This window comes from Cyanistes caeruleus, chromosome 3, assembly GCF_971803275.1.
Source record: "Cyanistes caeruleus chromosome 3, bCyaCae1.hap1.1, whole genome shotgun sequence".
NCBI lineage: Eukaryota > Metazoa > Chordata > Aves > Passeriformes > Paridae > Cyanistes > Cyanistes caeruleus.
In genome coordinates, this window is record NC_141703.1 from 93,998,923 (window position 1) to 94,018,767 (window position 19,845).

At 42.7% G+C, this 19,845-nt stretch overlaps 2 long non-coding RNA genes across 2 annotated transcripts in view; one reads left to right on the forward strand and one right to left on the reverse strand.

The window, feature by feature from the left end:
* Positions 1–902: 902 nt before the first annotated feature.
* On the forward strand, positions 903–16,547 carry LOC111939653 (uncharacterized). Its single transcript, XR_015285027.1, has 3 exons — positions 903–1,050; positions 9,401–9,494; positions 11,105–16,547. It is a non-coding gene; the product is annotated as an uncharacterized LOC111939653 (long non-coding RNA).
* LOC147654364 (uncharacterized) overlaps positions 10,066–19,845 on the reverse strand; it is a 97,967-nt gene continuing 88,187 nt past the window's right edge. Inside the window, exon 4 of the long non-coding RNA XR_015285026.1 lies at positions 10,066–10,238. This is a non-coding gene — a long non-coding RNA (uncharacterized LOC147654364). The remainder of the gene's footprint in view (positions 10,239–19,845) is intronic.

A 19,845-nucleotide genomic window follows, 5' to 3' on the forward strand; every position in this document is an offset into this window, starting at 1 on the left:
CAGGCAAACTCCTGAGATGCCCTATATGTGAAATGAATTGCAGACCTCTGCCTCTGAGGGAATTAGAGTTAATAGCTTAATGTTCTCAAAGGAAAGGGAAAAAAAAAAAAAAAAAAAGGAGCCATGCAGGCATTTTGAACCTCCTCACTGCTGGGCTGTGCATTTCCTTCTGAAGGCAGTTTCAGGGGAGATGGTTGTTAGGGAGAGGGAGTAGGATCCCATTTTGTATGCAGATTTCTGTGCTGAGTCGAAGGTCTTATGGTCTCATGATGCCAGGGCAACAGCAGCAGTATCTGGCCAGTCTTTTTGCAGTGATCACCAGATGACCTTGAGATTTACTCAACCAGGGCAGTATGGTTTCTATAAATATTACATATTCCAGGATTGTGTTTTCAGCTGTACCAGAGACAATCCTAGTGAAGAATTAATTCAGTCGGGCATACCCTCCATTCTTTCTCACCCCTTCCCTCTCCCCCAGCACCGGCCCTCCCTTACTCTGGGTAGTAAAAAAAGCCTCCGAGATTTCTCTTTTAGCACTGACCTTCTGAGCTATCTAATGATGAAGATAGGAAGAGGCTGCAACCAGACAGTGGAAAAAAAACCCCCTTTTGCTAGCAGGGAAATGTGTGAGTAATATACACACTGTTGGACGGTGGCCAAATCACTCTAGTAACGGCTGTTAGTTCCCCTTACGAAGAAAATGATCAAATGAGAAAGAGGAGCTGCAGTCGGGTGTCAGAAATGCTGAGTCGCAACGGGAGAGTGCCGCATCCGATGGAAATTTACCCAGGAGCCAGCGACCTTCACACGCTGGGGACGAGGACTGAGGGCTTGTAGGGAAATCCTGCCCTCGCTCACCCACCGCTGTACTACCTCCACGTCACCACCCAGGCAGAACACACCCTGGAAAAGCAGACCAGGAGACGAGCTCCAAGACAGAGTGAGCTGCCAGGACAGGCTCCGTGGCGTGAAACAGGGTACTGCTCTCCATAGTGTGCAAGGATGTCTGGCCCCACAGCACTGCCCAGTCCTCAGGATTACTTGCCTCAGGTAATTAATTGCTGCTCATCTGGCTCCTCCCCTGCTGCTTTGGACACACGCACTTGAAATGAGACAGCTGGGTCCAGTTGACCCATATCTGGGGCTTCCACAACAGGAGGCAGCAGGGACCAAAGGTGACTTCATAACTCCCTGCTTTTAGGGCCGTGCCTTGGATCGACAGAGCTTCCCCAGTGGCTACATGCCCTGTAGCCATTTTCACATGATTTCAGGCCCATATTGGAAACAGAATGCAGGAATACTCTGGCTTCACCCTTGTCAGAGGGTCTCAGGTTTGGGATATGACCAGAACATCTCATCCTCTCTCCCACATACCAGGGCATAATCAATGGCTTTCCCTGCAAGTTCTCAGGCTCTCCCTGAAGTACAATGAGAAATGGGGGAGGATAAGCAATAATGCCAGAGGACAAGGGATACAAGACAGTAAGTAAGAAAAGTAAGTTGAAAACAGAGGACAACTACTCACATCGAGCTCAAAGATGGATAAAAGGAGAAAGAAGTAGCTGGTGCTGCAATGATGGGGATGCTGGCTAGATGGTGCTAGCACATGCTCCTGTGCTTTTGTTGTGAACCAGTACAACATTATTACTGCTTTTCCTTTAGACAGAGGTTTCATTTCTATTGCAAGAGCTGGAGAAACTACTGTCTCTTGATGGTATTGCTAATAGAGAACAGGTAGTCCCCAAGGGACTTCTTGTCCCTGTCAAAGTTGAAGGGTTCCTGGAATATGAGAAAGATAATGCTCTCTTTGCAGCACTAGGGAATGATAAGCAGCCGTCTCAACCCAGTACTCCCATGTTGGCTAAACATGACACAAAATTTGATATCTGCCTGGCGTCATCCCTGAAATCACCCCTTCTCGGGCTGTGCTGCAGGAACTCGCTCTTAATCCTCTGGACTACACTGGATTAAGCTCTCCTGGCTGTGCTAATAGAGCCGGCTCCAGTCACCAAGGCAACAGCAGGCTCCTCAGCCCCCGCAAGGGGCGTATCCACATGGTGAGGTGAAGATCCTGGCTCCAGCACACCCAGTCCTGAAATCCACACACTTTTCATTTGTGCGTTGTGCTTTTTATTTGATGCCATATCCTGCTTGTGGCAGAGCATCTGTAGGGCTCTTCAGAAGAACCAGGTAGGAGAGATCCTGTTCCTGCCGTGGTGAAAACCAGTGGGCTTCTGGGACACCTGCTGGTGGGCTGGTGCTTGACACACACAAGGTCCTGAGAACTTCAGGCCTGCACAAGGACTATTTCCAAACTCCAGAGCTTGGATTAAATGTCTGCTAGGTCTCTTAGTGAATATCTGTGATGAACAACGAAGACTGAGGGTAAATCAGATCTTGAATATGGGTTCAGACCTAAAACAAACTCCCTATATATTATGGTTCACACAGAGCCCAGCTACCACTAGAGGGAACAGAAGCTCACAATGAATGACAAAATTACAAGATTGTTCTCTAAAATGAATGCAGTCAATGAGGAAAATACTAGCAGACATTCTCCATTAGAACTGAAGATGAAATATAGACATCTGATCTGGTAAAAGGAGGAAGTGGCAACTGGAAATAAAGAAAAAGTAGGGGTTTATATCTTTGTCTGTCCTCCAAACCCCATCTCCAACTCCTGCAGGCAGAGGATTAAAAGGGGGATTACACCCAAGTCTCCTTGAAGCTGTTGATAGGAAATTAGGCAAAGCTACAGGCTAGGACAGCTTATATTTGGTGGAAAAGAAGACATTACCTCTTTTATGTGCATCAAAAAGAGCTTACAAGCATCCCAAACTCTGTCTTTGCAATGGCATTCGTTGCACATGGAAGCAAAACCAGCTGGGTTAGCTGTCCTGTTAGCTTGCTCCTGGGTGCTCTGTGAACTTGTAGCTCTGCTCAGAGCTGCACTGGCCAGCCAGCCTTGTCATGCACAACAGTGGAAAAAGAAATAACCAGTATGATCAGGTAGAAAGTGGAAGTAAAATTTTTTTCCAAGAGGTTAGAAATAACCTCAGCTTCAGCAGGCAGTTATCCAGAACTGAGAGAAATGTGAACTAGCAATTGAAACTAAACAGTACACGTCCCTGCAAGTCCTTGCATGCCCTCAGGGTTAGTAAGGAAAGGGTTTTACCAATCCCTGCTGCTGACTTCTCCTTCAGAGCTGTTCATGCTGCCATGGGTATCCTTTGGTATGTTCTGGGACAAGAGCAGGGTGCCTTGCTGTGTACCCTGATTCGAGGCACCTCACAGCAGCTCTTCTGCTGGCTGATGGTTCAGAGCAGCCAGGAACCAAAATGGATACAGGGCAGAGCAGTCCTCACATAGTAATTCTCCCTAAAGTTTAAGGTCTGCTGAATAGTAGTATGGGAAGGAATTGCTGCCTCTTGTGTCAGTCATTTCAGTTTAAGTCTTTCCTTTCTTAGCTCATGGATTTATGTGCCTTCATCCTCTGTTTTACTATGTCAGGTGCCCTGACTTCCAAAGACTTGCTCCTGATTCACACTGCTACAGCCAAGAGGAGAAGGACTCCACATTATTGTTCCCAGGAATGAATCCTGAAGGTCTCTTGATCTGTGAAGCAGCTACAGGGAAATTCGTCGTAGAAACAGTCCCATTACTGCCTTTTGTCCGCATGACTCATATTGATCCTGTTAACTGCGACTAACGTATTTCCTAAGAAATACTTTCTTAGCTTTAGGCCAAAACTCTCTGGTCCTGCCTCCTTCTTATGCACAAGTTTTCCTCTAATTCCTATTGATGCTACCCTGTCTGGCACAGAGTGAACCATCTCCCTTCATTCCCACAAGCAAGTGCCATGCAGCCCTGTGCAGCAGGTATCAAGAACCTGCTGGTCACACTGCAGTGAGAAACTCAGTCCAGAGGCCCTCAGCTGAGCAGCAGCCATAGCACAGCTCCAAAGCTAGCTTGTGTATGTGGTTCCTTTCTGTCCTCTCTTTTCCCCTGGAGGAAGAGGAAAACCTTGGTTTAAATATAGCTAGAGTTACCATGGCTGCCTTGCACAGAAATCAATGGAAGGGCATGAAATCTAGTCCAGTCCCTGTCATGGCACTTTTCAGGTTGGAAGTTGCCTTTACCATTTCCTCCCATCCTCAGGGCCAGTCCAGCTACCCCCATTGTCTGCCAAGCACAGCAGCAAGATTCTTGCCCAGCTGCAAGAATTTCACCCCTGGACTGGTTTAGATTTGCACACACACAAGTGCTACTGATGCACTCATGGCCTGTCTTCCTCTGTCCTCATCTTCAAATGTCAGTCCCATGGAGGTTCCAGGGCTGACTCACTCCAAGCACAAACTCTGGCCTGCCCATGACCTGCATGTCTGAGCAATTCTCCTTGGCCAGCTTTATTTCAGACCTTGGCTGCAGGCAGGAATGATGTGTCCAGGAATAAAGCTCAACTCCTTTGTGATTGACAAGGAGGCCTCTGGGTATCCTCTAACCTAATGCTGCTGCTGAAATGGGCTGATGCCACAAAACACAGCAGTAGGAACAACTCTGAGGTCAGGAGAATGCCAGCCTGCAGTTTCACATCTTCTATAGAGGCAGAATGACCATATACCTCCGTCTGGGTCTCAGTTAAGGCTTGGAATATGGACAATGGAAAACCAGCAGGGTAGTTGAATCCCAGACCTGGAATTGGGATTCTCCCTAATCTTTTCAGACAGATGCTTCAGGATTTTTCCACAGGACCCTACACTACCCAAAGAAGGTCATTATGGCCTCATCCATCAGACACATCCCACAGAGCTGTAAATTCTCTTATTGATAATAAGATGTTCAGTTCTTGACCTGATCACCATGGGAAGCCTGTTTCTAAAACAAAAGGTGTTTCCACAGCACACAAGGGTAAGAAATGAGATTCTTCTGTGTAGCAGATTACTAGCACCTTAGAAAAAACTGGCCTGTCCAGACTTCAGTCATTTCTAGGATAGGTTTTGTAATACTTTGCACCCTCAGATGTCACTGGGAGCTTTGCTCTTGATTTCTGTGGGGACAGAGTTTATTTTAAAGGCATTTCATCTTATCAGAAATCAAATGCACTTCATACACTCTGTGCACATGGGCATAACCTAGCCATTCAGGGAAATGCTGTCTCTGTAGGACAACCATGGGCTGACAAGACATCCACATGCATATAAAAATCACCACATCAAGGCATTAATTTTTCTGAAAATTTTTGCCTCCAAGTGCTATGCAAATTAAGCAGTTCACTTGCACTTCCCCCTGGTGGAAAATAGGCTGAATCAAGAGAGGACTTACAAACAGGACTTGACAAAGTGTGTAATTCTTTAGAGCAATTAGGGTCCCAGCATGGGACAGGAGCTGTGCACTTCACCACTCTTGCCTGTGTTCATATCTTTACGTTCACTTGAGAAGTTTGACATTGCTCAACTAACAAAAAATAGTCGAAGCATTTGAATGAAGCAAATTCCAAACAAAAAACGAACTGCCTCACAAGCCAGCTCTGCAGCTCCTAAGCCAACCCTCTTTCCCTGCAGCCAGCCTGATGCCTTAGTTTTGACAGGAAGTCACACCCGAAGAAAGGAAAAGAGAAACTGTGAAGCCAGACATTGCCTTAGCACAACCACAGCTACACAGATAAGCGCTGGGGAGGTGGGGAGCCCCTGCTTGAGATATGGAGAGAAACTTGCCATATGCCCAAGGGCCTCACAACAAAATCATGCACTTTAATATCTGCACTGCACATAATCCCTGACAGTCTCTAATTTTGAAGGGATACATAAATATAAATCTGATCAGGGAGTGGGATATAAAAATACATACATTATTTTACTAAATAAATAACATTTTTCACACCTGTTACCTCATGAACATATCTTTACCTACAATGAGATAAGAGTTGTGGTGGCTGTCTGTTTGGAAGCTCCAGTAGGAAGTGCTTCTTTCAGACAACTTTCTTCTCTCTGAAGTTACAAACCAAGGCAGCTGTGGACTGCAATGTGATGGTCAGTGAACCTCAATAAGCCATGAGATGGTTCAAGCAGTGCAGACTAATGATTTAGCATTGAAAAACATCAGCCAAAAGTACAGCAAAAGAGGATATCAGAGAGCAGCAAAACAGGATTCTGCTGCAAAGCTCTGGTGAGGTGCAGAATATGTCACACCTTCCATGGCAAACCACTTTCCCTTCCTACTCTTAGCAAATTCTGTCCCCTCTCCAAAAGATTTCTCTTCGCAAATGAACAACAGGGGTGAGGTTTACACAAGGGAAATTCTTGAGCATGAAATGCAGAATATAAACCACAACATCAGCCTGAAAAGTCCAGCAATCCATTATCATAAGCTTACATGAGCCACATTTTCCATGTTTCTAAAACACAACCAAAGTAGCTAACATCTCTTATGTGGCAGGAATCCAGAGAAAGAGACAAGCCAAAGCAAGACTGGGCAGTCCTCCAGCAGAATGGGTTAGCTTCAAAAGCTGAAGTGCACTTAAAACTTTAAGGGGGAACAAGAGGCCAGCTTTAGATGTTTTGTCAACCATACATGGATTTCCAAGCTGATGAGAATTTCATCAGATCATCAGATTAATGCTCCACCATTAGGCTATAGTTTCCTACATAGGAATGATGCCATTTAAGTAACAGGAGAGAGTTTCATCATTCTATCAAACAGCATGGCTGATATTTGCTATTTCCAGTATACTCTCTGCTCCACACACAGGGTAAATTTCCCCCCAGTAAAGTAACTACTATTTACTTAGCAGGAGTCCAGTGCAAAAAGAAGAGAGGATTGCTTCTACAAATAAAGAGTGCTTGGGAAATTCTGAGTGAGACAGAATCTTACTAGCATCTAGAAAGAAGTGGCACAGACACTGTGACAGTCTCTACTCTTGTGGAAAATAGCTCAGTAGGGAGTCATTTCTTGTCCCATCTGAAACCTATAATTTCCACCAGTACCAGGCCATCTTATATGAGGCTGCTGATCCACTTGGAATTGGCTAAAACCTTTGAGACTCTCCCAGCCATGTTGTTACTCCAGTCACTGATGGTTTTCTTGGGTAGCTAGTTGGAACACAAGGTAAAGGCAATCAGCTAGCAGCCATCTTATCAGTATGGGGTTACTCCTTCTAATTGCTGTTTTTCCATGCCTTATTCATACAGATAACTGGTGGCAGATGTAAAACAAGTGAGAAGAAAAATAGGTCTTTAAAATTAAGATTTTTTTTTCCTCTGAGCACACTCAGACAAAAGACAGGGTTTCAGAGATCTTGTGGTGCTTTTTGGAGAGAGACAGGGAGAGACAAGTCATCTTAGGGAAGCTTTGTAAAGCCAAGTAATCCCAGCTTTAGTGATCTGCAGTGTGTATGTTGCATTGAGCAGGATAAAGGGGAAAGGGGCTACAAGCCTGTTTATATCAAGCAAATGCAGATAGAAGAGCTATTCACAACACAAAAACACTGTTGTGACACTTAACCTTGCTCTGCTGACAGCATCAGTAAAGGGAGCAAGAATTGATTCAGTTTGGAGACTGAACTCCTACCTCTATGCAGGAGTTGTAAGGGAGTAGGAGCACTAGGAAAGAGGGGAGGAGTGAAAAGGAAAAAAAAAAATTTGTTCTTCTCTTATTGAAATAGGCAGACAGCTCCCCTGGTGTCCTCACATGGGCAAAGAGCTTCCCCTCCTCCTTAGCAGCTCCCCCTTGTTCCAAGGTATTAAAAACATGATAACAAATCTATCCAAGAAAGACATTTACACCATGTCTAAAATACAAAGAGTGCCTACATCAATACAAATCAGAATTTTGAACTGGCTATTCTTACTTCACAGTGTAGATTGCCCAGAAGTTTTTAAAATAACGATGTGCAGAAGTTTTGAGATTTTTTTTTTTTTTTGAAAAGTAGAGAGGCAAAAAAACCAACCAGAAAACCTCACTCAAATCCTAAACATGTCCCTTTGACCAGCTGTTGTATACACAGATGATTGACCTTTTTTTGGGGTGCACTGCAGGGCAAACTCTGAAGATTTAATCCAGGAAGATTCTGGAGACTTTTTCAATGTGAGGATACTGAAAGAAAATTTGTATTAGGTATCTTGTTTGAAATAGTGTCTGAGAAAAGATGGGCTGCATCCCCACATACTACTGCACATAGTCATACAAAAGATACTGAGTCCAGAGTCCCATGGAAAACTGTTCTGGAGTCTGTACACACTGCAGGCTCCACGACATTTCAGAATGACCTGTTTATAAGGCAAAATACTAAAGGTCCATAAAAAAGTTAAAAGCCAGCACTATAATGGGCCATAGGGGAAAAAAACACCAAAAACAAGAGAAGGGAGAATTACTGGCAGTGTCCAAGGTCCCTCAAATGGCTGGGAGTTTGCTATGGAATTTCCTAGCTGTTAGCATGTGAAAGAGAAGCAGGACTGGCAGCCAGTGAGTCTGAATGGCATATGAAGAGTTTGGGTATCAGATCCAGATTCAGAAATACGGAAAACAAACCCCACCTTCAGGGATAAGACCCATTGAATGAGAAGACAAGACATTGGAAAAATGGTAGCAGAAAAGGAAGATGGGGGAAAGAAGGCACAGAGAATGGGAATGGCTAATAACAGGGGAAGAAATGGTGGTGAACTTCTGGGGTTTTTTAAAAATGTCAGTTTTGTTATAAACTCAGTGCATGACCTTGATGACAGGTAAACCTTACCATGCTTTTCCTCAGATTCCCATGTCTGTAAAACAGATACAATATTTCTGTACCTCAAGATTCCTACATGGAAAGTGCCAGAAAGCTATTAAATATATAGTGTAAAAAAGTATCAATTAGGCATAAAAGGAAAAAGCCAACTCAAAAAATAATCACTGGTATCTGTGGAAAAATTTCATTTTGGGTGCCATAAAGAACTATTCCATTTATATTCTTAAAAGGAGGCATGGCTGAGAAAAACAGCACTCTCTTATTACCACTGAGATCCCAGCAGACCTTCCTACTGAAAGAACAGACATTGTAAACAGATAAATGCTGATGTAATTGTGATAGTGATTGATGAAGGAAGATCAGGATTTCATTGTGTTCAGCACTGTGAACACCTAATAATCTTTACTCAAGTGCTTCCCATTTAGACTGCAAGCAAAAGACAGTAAAGGATAGAGTAAGCTGGTAAGAGATGTAAATACAGCAACAAAATTGCTTTTTCTGATTGGGTTTCATCTTGGTGAAAAGATAAGTGATCCCAACATCCTGGCCTCATGTTTGGAGGAATCTGGATCTGTGTATTGTGTATGAAAGCAGCCAGCAGTTCTCTGGTGTGGAGGGCAGAGGCTGTGTCAGGGAATTTGCTGAGCAGTAACTATATGCAAATTATTACCTCTGCAGTGGATGACAGCAAAGAAGGAATTTTGGCAACAACCTCTCAAGGATTTTGCTGCTCCTCAGGGGATCTTCTGACTCAGTGAAGGGCACTTACGAGGTACATTATTTCATTATTTCTGCAGCTTGGGCACTCTTTTGCCCTGCAGCACTGCAGGGATCTTAGCATGCAGTTTGGGATTTTGCCAGTCAGCTCACTGGAGTACTGAAGCGAAGCAATGAAGCCAATGCAGCAAAAATGCTGATTGTACTACAGGCTTGGAGAAATCCTTTTCGTATTCAACTCACGGCAGAGCCTGTTACAACGTCATAAATCCTCTGTAGCAGCGAGAGAGGGACAAGGGAGAGAAGCCCGCTGTCTCTGCTTTTCCTGCACAGTCTATTCTCAGCACTGTGCGTCACGCTCTCCTTCATCACTCTCCATCAATTCTGCACAGTTCAGGAAAATTCTGACATCTGGGTCTGCAGTGCTATGAGTTAGCAAAGGCCTTTTCCACTGCAATCCAAACATCACAAAAGCCAGAGAGTTTCTTGCTGTCAAACCACATGTTTTTGCTCTGAGTAAATTTGACAGAATAAATAGAGAGCCCCTAAAGTGCCAATATTAAAAACAATTTTCAGAGTATAATAGCACTTTAAATGGGGAAAAAAATCACACAGGGCTCTTGGAATAAATAAAAGCAGATGTAAATGTCAAATTCATTTAATGTCAGGAAATCATATAGAGAGACGGGTCCACAGCAGTTATTATAACCACTGGCTAAGAAATTATTTTTGTTTTCTGTGGAATAGTTGGTAGCTTTTTCCTCATCTCTTTTCCACAATAGCAGGAGACTGAGTTCACCTGTGAAAAGACAGAGAGCAAGAAGCAAGCAACAATAGTTAATAGCTGGAGAACACGGGTATTAGTTGGATATGGATTTATTGTCAAATCCATATTGAGACAGTAACTTAACAACTGAGTTTACAGCACCAGGCCAGAAATACCAAAAATGAGCAGAAGGAACATGAGCAACAGGAATATGAAGAAACAAAGTAATTTGTTTAAGGATTCAGAACTGTAGAGTGGCAGAGCTATCTTGGGCTATGACTAAGCCCAATGTGTAGAGATTTATTAACCCAGGATTCCAGGATTTCCTAAACCAGCAACTCCCACTGGACTGTTGATACTCTGAAACTTAGGTTTAAATACACAATAATAATGTTGGAAGGATGATATAAAAAGGGTTTCAGGCAATTAGCACAGTTCTTTTACTGGGTGCAAGGTTGCCACCTGGAGAGCTGCAGCATTTCTGGGCTAGGGACACTGATAGCTCCACAGGCAATTACTCTAACCCGTTGCTGACATAAAAGAACACTGGTGGTCTCCTTTAATTGCTGGGGTTTGGATTCATCATAAAAATAATGAGGTGAGAGCTGAGAAAAGTGTCTAATATAGGCTGGGAAACAGTCTAACTTTCATTGCATGTGTGACATGCATCAGCATCAATGTTGCTAAGCATTCTAATGGCACAGAGATAGGACATGCCTCCTAAAGTGAAAAATAGACCCTTTTCAATATCATGCTTTGAAGGGTATAGTGGTAAAGAGAGCTGCAGAGCAAGAAGTGCTCAAGTAACAGTGCAAGAGCAGCTTTGATTCTGTTACCAAGTTCCTCTGGTCACAAAGATATTACATTACAATTGTATAACTCATGCTTTCTGTTTGCAGGTGGAAAAATGACAGGCTGTGCATCCTCCATCCTTGGAGATTTTCAAGACTGGATAAAACTATGAGCAATCTGGTCAGATCTTCAGCCAACCCTGATTTCAACAAGAGGTCATTCTGGAAACCTCCAGGGGTGTCTTCCAATCTGAACTATGCTGTGCCCATTGCAACATAAGGATTGTGTGGTGCTGCTGCCCATGCTTAGCAGAATAGCAGAATAGCAACTCCTGGCCTTTATTTCCTGGCCAGAACCAAGTATTTGATCTCTGCTAAAGACAAACTCTTCCATTTTTCATGCTTCACCAGAAAGAGACGCTGGGTATGGCTACAGAAACAGCTCAATCCCATAGTGCAAGACTTATCCACAGGCATTTCCAGCTACCTTAAATTGTGAGCTCTTAAACCAATGAGTACTGACACTTTGCATTGCACTGTGTGGACATAAAATGTAGCTGGGCATTTAAGTAATGAGCAGAAATTTCTCTTAATCTTGTCATATTCCCTTGAAGGTAGTCATGAAGTACAACACAGTTTATTCCCTAGTGCCTGTCATGCCTAATGAATAATCCAAACATACAACTTTGCTTCCATTTTTTAGAGTTCTGCTGATTCTTTTTTGTTCTTTCCATGCCTATCTTTCCATTTACTGGCAAGTATTTTCTCTTCATTTGTGCATATAAACCACATAATAACACCAAGATTATGCACTCTCAAGGCTACTCTTCCACACAACCTTTCCTCACGATGAGCAGTGCTTGTAAATGTACTAAAGCTGAGAAGAGACACAGGGAGCACGCTGCCCTAATAAAGCTGCCTGAGCTCTCACTACAATAAAATAACCTAGAATGTAGCACAAAGAAAAGGATACATTATTCTGTGGATGTAGCTGACAAACCATCGGAATTTGCTGTGATTAGAAAAGCTTAAGGCAGTAACAGCTGTGTAGGCACTTTCCTGCTTCTCGGTGAGCACAGTTACTGCTGGTATCTAGTTCGGTGTCAGGAACACCAACAAAATACAAGAGTTCTCAAACAAACATAGCCTGCCATGTGGGTTGGCACAGGGCTCAGTAAACTGTGTGGTGCAGAGGCAAATATGTTTGAAGGTTGAAAGAAGGCTCAGAAACTTCATGGCTCAGGCGTATAAAGACTAGATAGCAAAATTATGTTTCAGGGGCTCAGCTAAGCTTCTTTTGGCAATGAGCAGGAGCTGTTCTGGCCCAGACTCCCAGAAAGGTTAAATTAAGAGTAGACAATTTGTAGCAATAGCTGTCGAGGGGATGGGGAAAAGTGCAATGTGGCTCAGAACTGTATGGCAGTGCAGAACTACTGCAAAAGAATGGGCATCACCTTAGCCTTAAGGATTAGGAGTGGGCCAGCTTTTGTGAACATCACAGTAAAAAAAGCTGTGCCTTGACAGAATGGTGTGGAATGGGTTAAGCAAATACAATGTTGCTTATATGCAAACTCTATCAGAACGATATCTGAGCCAGGGCCATGTCCAACATGCCTGTCACACTCACTGAAATAGTTCATCACCCAGCTGAACTGCAGGATTATGAGCACCTTCATTACATGTCTGTGTTCTATTTGTTTGAACAGATGGAATGACCACAGAGACAGTGTGTCAGATATTGTTGCACTCTCCATATCTCAAATTTTTGTCTGCAGCCCCAGATATTTCCCAGCAAAAGGCAACCTTCCAGTGAGCTGTCAGTGCTGTCACCTTTGTACAGCAGCAGAGCAGGAGTTGCACCTAATTAGCTGAACAAAGTAACAACAAGGATGACCTCCAGCCACCCCCTGCTTAAAAGACAACGAAGCATGATCTGTAAATGCCATGTAAAGAGGGACTTGGGAGCAGCAACTGCCAATCACACCGGGAGAAAGTTTATAAGCAAAGGTGAGGAACTTGTAGCATGAGAAGGCAGATCTGACCTAGCTTTTGTCCACCTGGCTGAGACACCCACAACAACAAAGACAGGGAGTCTTAGACAGCAGCACGAAGCAATGGCCACACAAATGGGCAGGGACCTTGGTGGCTCTCTACTCTGCAGTGCTGGCACAGCGGGATAAGTCCCAGAAGGAGGGGAAGAACAGAGACAGAACAGCAGGGTCTTTTCTGAGGCTGAGCAGACAGCCCTCAATTGGCACAACCACAGAAAGCCGAATTTATCATCCACCCACAGACTCTGGGACTGCTGGCTTGAGCATCCTCATTAGCAGCTTCAGTTCTCATAGGCAGCAAAGAGGGGTGGCATGTAGGGAGGAAGGAGGGTGAAGCAGCCTGGAAGCTGGGAGGACACAAGGACAATAAGGCACAGTGACTCAAGGAGCTGGATACCACCATGGGACCATGGTATTATCTCAGTGCAAAATGCCAAGGAGCTACTTCTGGAGCAGGACAATGTGTCCTGTAATGACAGGGTTAATTTTAAATTGGCAGAGAGCTTCTGGGACTTTTTCGCTTCCACTGTCAAATCTCTGGGGCTGGCACTTGCTAATTACAATAATATGAAGTGACAGTCACATGAGAAGTGATGGATGGCTGAGCAGGGCTGAAAATCCAGAAGGTCAGATCACAATGAATTATAGTGGCAGGGTGCAGAAGCCCCTTCCCCAGATCTTCTCTTCCTCTCTCCCCTCTTTTTCCCCCCACCATCTGCAGCATCTCAAAAGCAAAACCGTAAAGAGAAATCATTCTCATGACTAGAATGCAAAATGGATGGAGGGTGCCAGGAGCTGGGTTTCAGTGTCACTCCAGCTATCCAAATTCACAAAGCACAGAGCCAAAAGGGACCAAGTAAGCATCTCATTTCATTTCCCACATACCATGGGCTGCCAGACAGCACCTGACTTTAGTGACTGTAAAAGCAAAATCATTATGAACTCTTAAGATTTTATTTTGACACAAAGAAGCCTACACAAAGAAAACACAAAACTGGAATAAAACACCATGAGCTCTGAGTGTTCCTATTCAGCATTCAGTTTGCATGGGCCTGAAAGGTCATGAAGAGATAGGGTCCTTTGCATGTAAAACTGAGATACTTCTAAGTCACACTGTCAGCTCTTTCCCCCTTTATCTAGCTCAGAAAAAACCTGGCTTTGGTTCAGCCCATTCCCATAACCAGCAAGAGAATTACAGCTACTGCCATTCACACATAAAAGGTCAGTTCAGCCCTGACCTCAGACTTACCCCATGGGTTTGTGCAGAGTTAATATGAGTTCAGATTTCCCCCTCCAGCATTTCACAGTGATGCTATGAACTGCTGGCCACTGCCTCTGCTGGAGACTGCCATGTGAGAACTTTCTAATGATACCAAAATTCTCTGAAGGTGAAACCCATTCCCCCACCACAGCACATGGTTTCCACGACAAGTATCACATCTTACTGATTTCTTAACACTGCTCAGTCAGATATCTACAGTCACACACCTGGAAAAGGTGGCCCATATTAAGCCTCAGGTCAGTAGTCCATGGATTTTGAAAATGCTACATCTGTCTGCTGTGGCCATTTCTAAAAGATGTCCCACGGAATTAAACTGAAATAAAAGTAACCGAGCCTTACATGGAAACAAGCTTTCTGTTGGACTTGCAAAATTAAAAAAATGTGGCTGGGCCCTCTGTAGTATCTCTTCTCAGATTATGAAGAGTTCCTGCCTAATACTTGATGGCTTTTTGTAACTTCTACTTTTAAATGTAACATTTTTCCTACCCTTTTTATCTCAACAGACTTTCTCAATGCCTCAAGAATCAGCTGAAGTTACACATTTTTGAGGCCAAACTTAAAACAAGTTGAAAGATGGAAAGGGTAATTTATCATAAACAAAATTCCTTAAGTATTAAGTTTAGTAGCAATTGCACTCAAATGTCTAATGAGACAACTGGAGAAAAAGTCTCTTTCTGGAGGAGTCATAAAGCTTTAGAACATTTGTCTCTGCTGATCTGGTGATGACTGCTCTTCTAAGAAAGGTCTCCAGCTGTATCAGGTGGGAACCAACAAAAGCACAGAGATACCCAAGTTTGAATTTAGCTCAAAGAAAAAATATAATTATTATATTATCATTTAATATCAATTTGTATATTAAAGCCCACACACACATGCGTGCATAAAAAGCATGAGTGATGAAAAGGGGATTAAGTTACTCAGCTTGACTTATAAAGAGGTCGTGGCAAAATGCTGCCTGCAAATCTGTGAGGAGGTTCAGCACTGACTCAGCCTGAAACATCTGGCTCTCTCCTGAATCAATGCCCCCTAAATTTCCTGTATCCTCAAGGCTTTTCAAATTTCTTTTGGCAACTTCACCTTCAGACACTGTACCCTGACTGTTTAGGCTTAATACAGGACTGGGGCTAAAAATTTGGTATAGATTTCAAGCTTATATGCTAAAAGAGATAGTGGTAACAGCAACTACAGCAATTAGAACAGACTTTGCTAGCAAAAACTACTAGGATGCCCTGACATGTGAAATTGTAATGGCAAACACTTCTCAACTTGGCTTTTCCTTATTGTAAGGATCCTGGAAGGGTCACTGTAATCACAACTTCAGGGGTTGAATTTTTTAACACAAATGGTAAGAGTTACTACAGCAGGGCAACTTTTACAGTATGCGGAGCAGGCTGGGGAGGAGCAGTTATACTTCTGCTCAGATGAAAGCCTGAATTTGATTAGGATCAAACCATATAGGAGGCTGTCCAATTTTAGTGTGTCTGAACCACAACAATGAAAAATGCATCAATTTATGTTCATAAGTTAGTGCATAACTTCTTACAATTTGTACATAACAGTCAAGTTACCAAGTTCTTCATGCCCATATTTGAAGAATGGCTGTATCAGAACTGGCTAAATATCATTTAGTAAATCTATTTGAAATTACTTCTGTGGAGAGATCTGTGGAAGTCTGTAATGATGGCAATTGGTTCTTGAGTTATTTAACACCAGAATATTCTGGGTAACCATTCCAGGATGTTTATACAAACCCTGCTGTTGATAAGGATGCCTCCCTTGCACAACTCAGCTCTTTTCCAATATCCAACTTTTCCCTGCCCAAAGATTTATGTGAGATGGGGAAGGTTTCTCACAAAGGTTTGTGACTGTTGCTTTTGAGCAGTTTTTGGAGGTTATCTGATCTAGCAATGATGATTAATCTATGAAGCTGTTGTTTGCTGATTACCTGAAAATTGAGTTTTCAAAACAATAGATCTCAGACTCACAGAAGAAAAAGAGTTATCATGGCATCTAGATGGTTTCCCAGACAGAGAAAATTTGTTTCAGTTTTTCTTTACTAGTGTTTCAGTTCAGCCTTCTTACCCTTTCCTCAAAGACTTTGTGACTTAAGTTTTGCTTTTCCTCTTTGCTTCTATTACTTAATCCATAATTTAATACTACACATGCAGAAAGGAAGCTATTAAAAAGCAATTCAAAGGCTTATGTTAACTTGGAAAAATAGCACTGCAGCGAATGTTTTTTTTTGTCCACAACAATATTCCAGGTGGTATCAGATCAGAATTTTCTACAGCTACTTCCAAGGAAAAAACAGCTCTGCAATATCTTCCAGTATCACAGTATCTTAAGTAGGAGTTTCCCTTTTGCACCAAAGAGATACACAAAGTAGAAGTTGAACCAGCATCTCTGTAGGGAAGTAGCAGGAAAAAAAGGTTGGGAAAATGTGAGCTTTCCCAGGACTGGAATAGGATTTTAACTCCGGTCTAGATGCTGAAGTTTAAAATCTCTTGGTAGTCTTGAGGTACTGGTGGACATTAGGCAGATCACTGGACCCAAATGTGGAAAGGATTTTAACTCTTCCTGTCTTTCAAAAATGTGGTTCAAAAGGTTTAATCAAAATACTTTGAGAACATCAAGAGAATGGAGCTACACAAAATATCATTAATAGCAGGAAAACTTAAAAAATGAACTCCAGCCTTCACCATATACATTATTCTGAAAGAAGAAAGTATCTCTGAGCTAAAAAGTTGACTAGGATATATCTTTACCCCTTATGAAATAGTCTTTCAGCAGCTTTGTCCTCCACAGTACCAAGGTTTCTGTAATCTCGTTTAAAAAAACGTATTAAAAGCACCCCAAATCCTCAGACTTTCATGACAACTGACCATGCAGAAAACATAGAGATATATTTGTCTATATCTAATTTATATCTATATCTATATTTGTGTATATATATCTGTATATGTGTGTGTATATATATATATATATATATATATATATAAATTTTCTGCTTTTAAAAGTTTGAGGATTTGGGGTGCCTTTATTATTTTTTTGAACATATATATATATTATAAAAGCCATGCTGCAAAGATGACAGGAAAAGTAAGCTGGAATTGAATTCAATTTACAGTTCCCAGATCATGCAGCCTCCCTGACTCATCCAAGCCACTCTGCTTTATCAGAACTGCCAGCACCACACTGAGACAGTGTGCAATAAAATATGGAAAATATGTTCACAGTGTGTGACCTGAATAATGCTATGAGCTGTCATGAAAAACATTTTCTTCTCACAGTGAAATGCCACAATGCAGTTTATTAGCTTTGAAGCAGACATATATTGCTGCTGCTACTGGTACTGCTTTTGCCATACCTGTTTTGTGTACAGAGGATTTCAGGGCTCAGTATTACAGACTCAGCCTCCTTCACCAGCCCAAAATGCAAAACTTCACTTCTGGCCATAGTCCTGAGTAATACGAGATGGAATCTCTCCTATGCATCTCAATGGTGAAATGCTGTGAGATAACACCCTCATATGCTCCTCCTGCCCCCAGTGTGGGGTAAAAACTGGCTGCCCATGAGCCAATCCTTTGCAGACACAGGAACTTAAGCAGCACAGATACTCCAATAAAACCACATGACACTACTTTCATGCAACTCAGTTTGTAGAAACAGATCTAGTTGTACCTGTCACTGACCAAGTCTGAACCCTCACTTTTCTTATTGCAGCTGGAGCATCTTTGTGTTTGCCAAATAATAGATAAAGCTTTAGCATTCTTTCTCCTATCTTAGCATAGAGCTTGGGCTGGCTACTGTTATTCATTCAAATAATACTTCTGCACCTGGGATTTTAGTTCAAAGCACTGAAATTTTTCTGCATTTCATGCCTGTATCATGGCATGGCAAGAGAATACTGCAGCATTTCTCCTAAAGGCTCCAAAGCATTGAAAACACCTGCATCACTAAGTAATGGTACATCTAGTACCTTCAGTAGGAGAGAAACACTGAATAATTCAAGCTGGGAAGAACATTCCTCTTTAGTCCAAATTGTGTGAAAAGTTGAGCTAACTCCAAAGTTAGGCCAGGGAGGCAGGGTATCAAGAATAACCACTTTTATCTGTCACCACTGGGCAGGACAGAAATTAATGTTTTTGTGTGGATTAAATGCAACATTGCTAAGAGCTGATGAGGAAAAAAAATACCATACAATATAGATTCCACAGCAAGGAACTGATAATGAATGATTGATTTTAGCACCTCATATTTACTACTCCATTGACACTTTCTGCTTTTCCAAAGATTGGATGTGCAAGGCATGCAGCTGATGTTTTTAAAGTCAAATTAAAGGGTAGATAATTTCAGAGAGGGACTGATTTTTAAATATCAGGGTTTTCTTGCAGTACAAACTGCAGCAGAAGACAACCAAAGACACCAAGGTGCAAGATCAGTTTGCAGTTCTTCTAGCCACTGGTTTTTGAACTGTTGTGCTTGATTCAGTGGTCACAACAGAATAAGGCTGGCCAGGACATTTCTAAACTGCCAAAACTGCTACAGGGAGCTGATGTTCCACATCTTCTGCATTCACTACCTTCCCTGCATAGCAGCCAAGCCACTTCTTGATCACTGTGCAGCATGAAAATTCCACTCTATCCACTAACTGGGATCAGGCAGGGTAGACTAGGCAAGAAGTGAACACAGACACCTGAAAGCTACACACACATGTCAAAGGTAGGCAAAAGACTGACTAGTCTCCCTAGAGCCTTCTTTCCACTTTCTCCTTCCCTCTTGCCTGTAATATTGTGGGTTATATAAGAACTTTGTTACAGGGAATGGTGCTTATAAAGGGTTATGTGAGGTGAGGATCATATGTGTATGATAATGTGGTTCTTCCTGCTAAAACCTCTTCCAGAATGCTTCTTAGGCATATACAGTGGTGTGCAGTACTCCCTGATGTGACTGTGTGTTTAAAGAAGTAAGAGGGGAGAAAAATGCACTACTGAGTTAGCAGAAAAACTTGTGTGAGATTGAGCAGCTCATGCACTCTGGTGCTCATCAGATAACTACAGGGGTTTTTTTATCTTAAATTTCCATTCTTTAGACATTGAGTACTCATGTCCCCCACTGTTACCTAGGATCTAGAGGAGGGCAGCTCCAAGGAAATAGCTTTTCTCTGCTCTCTGCATAGTCCCTTTCCTCAGGCAGCTAGAAGTGAGGCACTGAGCCACACCAGCAGTTCTCACCTGCCTGGTGCATGTGGATCTGCATTGGCTGTGAGCACAGACAACTGAGATGTTACTGCGCTGCTCTGGAAAAGAGCCAACCACCACCTACAGTTTTGTTGAACAAGGCTTTGCTACAAGAAAAGCTATTAGCTAAAGGCACAAAAGCATCTGGCTGAAGAGGCTGGAGGCAGTTTTGACATCTGAAGTTTGTTAGTAAATGCACCTGCCTCCTGGGATGCTTATGCTCCTGCAAAATTATGACCAGGCAGGATGGGTTCGGAGATCCCTAGAGAGGAGCAA